At 45.7% G+C, this 5,518-nt stretch overlaps 1 pseudogene; it reads left to right on the forward strand.

The window, feature by feature from the left end:
• Window positions 1-256: 256 nt before the first annotated feature.
• On the forward strand, window positions 257-3,196 carry LOC123157384 (probable leucine-rich repeat receptor-like protein kinase At1g35710; annotated as a pseudogene).
• The last annotated feature ends 2,322 nt before the right edge of the window (window positions 3,197-5,518 follow it).

Genomic DNA, 5,518 nt, shown 5'->3' on the forward strand with positions numbered 1-5,518 from the left:
CGACGGCATCAGGACATCGGGACTATTCATTCAGTCACTGATGAACAGTACACACGGTGCTTCAGACTTCAGATTCTTCCTTAGTCAATGATAGTACATGCCTGTGTGGAATCAATTCCATAATCTGGCCCAGCATGGGCTACACGGCAAGCCTTGCAATCACTATCTTTATCTTTAGAACAATCAACGGCATCAGCGGACTATATATCCATGCATGTAATGTGTGTGCTCTGGAGCTTCACTTACGAACTAGACCTGCACAAAATGAGCCTTCTCCTTGCTTTGGAGCTCCTGCTATTCCTCCTTGCCTTGACACAGCTTTCTTGTGCCTCAAATTCTACGCATCCATCACTGGATCGGCAAGCAGAAGCACTTCTCCAATGGAAATCTAGCCTAAGCAATGGTGACGATTTGGTCTCATGGAGAAAGGAGTCCAGCCCCTGTAACTGGGCCGGTATTACCTGCAGCACTGTGGTGTCTCGTGGCCATGACCAGGTTGATGCCGTCCTAGTTGTGTCCAACATTTCGCTTGGGTGCTGTTACCTTGAAGGCAGGTTGGACAATATCCACTTTGAGACTTGCCTCATCTTATCTATCTTAACCTCACCCGGAACAGTCTCTTGGGCCCAATCCCATCAAGCATTGGTGCTCTTGCGGAGCTCACTCACTTGGATCTATCCAATAATGATTTGAACGGATCTATCCCAACATCCCTAGGTAATTGTACTAAACTAATCTCCAGCAATCTCTCTCACTGCAATTTGTTTCTATCATGCCTAGTACAATAGGAAGAATGGGGAACTTGATGAGCCTCTCCACTTTGCAGATTTGCCCCATCTTGTCCATTTGAACCTTGGTAACAACCTCCTCTCAAGCAAAATCCCATCAAGCATTGGTGCTCTTGCCAAGCTTGAAAACATGGATTTATCTGGCAATGACCTGAACGGATCTATACCAACATACCTAGGTAATTGTACTGAACTAACCTCCATCCATATCTCTTACTACAATTTGTTTCTACCATGCCTTGTACAGTAGGAACACCAGGGAATTTAATGAGCATCTCCATCTTGCAGACTTGCCCCATCTTGTCAATTTGGACCTCAGTCGCAATTCTCTCTCGGGCCTAATCCCAGCAAGCATTAGCGTTCTTTCTAAGCTCGCGGTCTTAGATCTATCCTTCAATTTTCTCGATGGACCTATCCCACCATCCATAGGTAATAATACTAAACTAACCTCTGTGGATCTCTCTCATAATTTTGTGCCCAAAGGGTCCATTGGAAGCATAGGAAATCTAACGAGTTTAAGTTACTTAGATCTTTCCAACAATCGAATCACAAGTTCCATTGGAAGCGTAGGAAATCTAACGAGTTTAAGATACTTAGATCTTTCCAACAATCGAGTCACAAGTTCCATTGGAAGCATAGGAAATCTAACAAGTTTAGAGTTCTTGGATCTTTCGAACAATCAAATAAATGGTTCTATCCCTTCGACATTGTCAAAACTGATTTCTCTTACAACACTATCACTTAAGTCCAATCAGCTTAATGGCCTATTACCGCCAGAGTTAGGATCTCTTGTTCTTCTAACACATCTGGATCTAAGTAGAAACCAATTTCTAGGAAGCATTCCACCTCAGATAGGACATTGCCACCTTTTGTCATCGTTACTTGTATCAGACAACTTATTGACAGGAGAAATACCACAAGAATTGGGTTATCTCACCAACCTATATGAGCTGGACTTGAGTAGAAACAATTTAAGTGGTGCCATCCCAGTGACATTTAATAAGCTTTACCGACTGTTCAGGCTGAATTTATCATATAACGCTTTGGATGGCAAAGTTCCATATACATCCATTCCTGCATCTTTGACTGTCGTTTCACTTGGCCATAATATCAATTTATGCGGCGATTCACAATATTCAGACTATTCGAAGTATGACTTAACACCATGTAAGGCACTGGAGGTTGACAGGGAACAACAAACCAGTAAACGTCCGCATGTCATACTACTTCTTGCTTTAGCTCCATTTTCCTTCATTTGCCTCTCAATAGCAACCATCGTGGTTGTTTGTCAGAGAAGAAAATCTGTAAGAAACAGTAGCATAAGCAAATCTGGAGATATATTTTCCATATGGAATTTCGACGGGAAGATCGCATTCGAAGACATAGTCAGCGCAATAGAAAATTTCGATGAGAAATACTGCATTGGTGCTGGAGGCTATGGATCAGTCTTCAGAGTTGACCTTCATGGGGGGACTACCTTTGCTGTGAAGCTCCTCCACTCAATGGAAGAATATAACGATGAGGGATCATTCCACACTGAGATTGAAGTGTTGACAAAAATCAGGCATCGATGCATCGTCAAATTGTATGGCTTTTGTTCCCACTCCAAGTGCAAATTACTCGTCTATGATCTTATCGAGAGGGGAAGTTTATCATCCATATTTCATGACCAAGAGCTAGTGAAGGAATTGGATTGGCCCAAGAGAGTCACTCTTGTGAGGGATGTAGCTCAAGCTCTCTCTTACTTGCACCATGATTGCGAAGATCCAATCGTACATCGCGACATAAAAAGCAGCAACATTCTTCTAGACCATGATTTTAAAGCTTATGTTTCGGATTTTGGCATGGCGAGGAAACTGAAGCATGGTTACTCAAGCTGGAGCACTATCTTTGGAGGGACATGTGGCTACATAGCCCCAGGTACATACATGGGCTTATTATATTTTTGTATCCTTTATATGAAAATGTGATTCCGAAAGAGAGACAATTGGATTCTGTTCTGATATATATACTGATGTTGTTTTATTACAGAATTGTCATCTACTATGATGTTGACAGAGAAGTGTGACGTTTTCAGTTTCGGTGTGCTTGCGCTGGAAGTTGTGATTGGAAAGCACCCAGGTGATCTACTCCTTCCATTCTTCTGCCGAACAGAGCAGCCAGGGAAATTCAAGGATATCCTGGATCAACGCATCACAGAACCCTCAACCATTGACGAGGAGAAGGTCATTTTGGTTGCCTTGGTGGCCTTTGTTTGCCTGCACGTCAATCCCAAAGCCCGGCCAACAATGCAGCAGGTATATCAGGCCCTCGCAAACAGGAGCCTCCCAGCGCTCATGCTCAGGCCCCTTCATGAAATCAGGCTGCAAGATTTGCATGATTATTGTGGCTCCATAAAGAATATATGAAGCTATGTAGCCAGTCTCATGTGTTGAAGGATGGATAACAGGAAAATACATGCTTTGTACATTGACCTGGTATTGTTACTTGTAATTTCAGTATAAAAAGTCGCAAGGTTTGCCAAAACTGCTGAAGCTGCTGACTGGACTCTGAATGTAGTGCCCAACATGGAAGGGTGAATATTTTCTTTGGACACATGCTTTGGGCTCATTACTGAAGTTAATTTACATCCTTGTCTATGTGTGGGCAATGCTCTGAGCTTAGAGTTCCTGAAAACATTTTATGTATGGCTGCAGTTTCTGAGTACTAGCTACATAGCTTCATATATTCTTTTCATTTCCCTTTTAAGAACACTTTTTGTATGGAGGTGGAACTGTACCGGCGGGCGGTGGCGCTGCTACCAGAGGCCAGCGGGGAGATGTGTGGTCACGCACTGAAGGAGCTCTGCTGGTGGAATTAAACAGAACAAGATCATGTGCAATTTGGAAGTACGTTGTACATGTACTAAATTGAAGGTCTCAAGGAGGATACTGAATGGTGAGTTGCCTGTCAAATGCACCATTGCTAGGTGGATCTGAGAAGGTGGATATACTGCCTGTCAAATGGTGAGTTGCCTGTCAAATGCATCTATGTGTCACCACATTTCTCTAGGATCAGCCGCATTGCTGATGATGAGCACATTTAACATCCAAACTTCCGTGATCATGTCCAAGTACCTATCCAACCACATGAAGAAACGCCAGCCTTTGACCTGTCCAAGCATACTAGATTCAGCAACCAAGCATCAGGAAAACCATATGGTATACTACTTGGCTATGAATATTAAAGAACAGGGGAACAAGTTACGTGAACAGGGGAACCATATGATCTACTCCAACTTAGATTCAGCAGCCAAGCATCCCATTCCGAACAACCTTCTTGTCCTTGTCTTTCCTTGGGCATTTCACTGAATATCAACCTTTCACCTCCACATTCTGAGCATTCAGTCAGAGGTAGCATCATTATCCCTTGGTGCACACCGGACAGGGCTGGGTTGCAGTTTCCCTGTAATATGGGTCACCTGGTAGCCAGAGTTTCTGCGCACGCCCAGGCCAGTGGTCGACGCGCTGGTGGTGCTGCACTATGGGAGTAGCGGCGCTTGTAATGCTGGAGTAGCCATGCCTCCTGTGATTGCCTCCGTGGTGGCTGCTGGAGTGGCTCCACCTGCTTGATACATGGTGAAATCCTCATAAAAAAACAATGGCATATCATATATTATAGATATATAGGCATATTCAATGCTAAACCTAGTAGTATCAATCTATATGAAAAAACATCACTGGTCATAGCTTTAATAGACGCATCTTGGGCTGGTATGTCAACCCGTGCATCGAAGTCAATATGAACTGGTTGTACGCCGCGCCGGAACCTTTTCAAACTGGGTGAACAAAAATTAGTAAAATTTGTAAGTACAAATTCAAGAAAGAAAATATCAGTGATAGCACACAAGAATAATCGCTTTTCCTTAACAAAGATCATTATTTTGGTTTTCTATATCCATAGTTCCATTGAGTGCTCTCGACCCTCTCGTGTCGGCCCCCCTCACGGGCAACGCGAGAGGCGACAACCCAGCCGCCAGCGACCCCCTCGACCTCCCTCCTTCCCCTCCGTTGCCGCCTGCGGTTGGCACCGGGCTAAGGCCGTGCGTTGGCCGGCGGTGGCAGAGGGTTGTTCCTCCTCCTCCCGGATCTATGGCGAGGGCGCTGGATCCGTAGGGGGGGGGGGGCTCTCCCTCGATCCACGGAGGCGCGGCGTGCTTGGCGGCACGGGTGGAGTTCTGATGCACGTGGCATGGAGATCGGATGGGCATGGACGGTGGCGGTGGCGGCGTCCAGCCCGAATGCGGTCTTTGCGGTGGCGACGACGATGGCTAGCCCAGATCCGGCCATGGTGGTGGCAGCGTCCCCTCTGCCGGGGACGACGGGCCAGGAGGTGGGTCCTTGTGGCGGCACTGGTGGTGGCGGATCTTGGGATCCCGTGTCCGGGTTTGTCGCAGGACGCGCATGGCGGACGGAGCTTTCTCCAACGTCGACGGCGCTTGATGCGGGATCGCGGCGGCGATTGTCGTTGTATGGGCGATAACAGCGGCTGCGCGATGGTGGGTGCTCCCTGTTGGAAATATGCCCTAGAGGCAATAATAAAATGGTTATTATTATATTTCCTTGTTCATGATAATTGTCTATTGTTCATGCTATAATTGTGTTATACGAAAATCGTAATACGTGTGTGAATACATAGACCACAACATGTCCCTAGTGAGCCTCCAGTTGACTAGCTCGTTGATCAATAGA

Source organism: Triticum aestivum, chromosome 1D, assembly GCF_018294505.1.
Source record: "Triticum aestivum cultivar Chinese Spring chromosome 1D, IWGSC CS RefSeq v2.1, whole genome shotgun sequence".
Classification (NCBI taxonomy): domain Eukaryota; kingdom Viridiplantae; phylum Streptophyta; class Magnoliopsida; order Poales; family Poaceae; genus Triticum; species Triticum aestivum.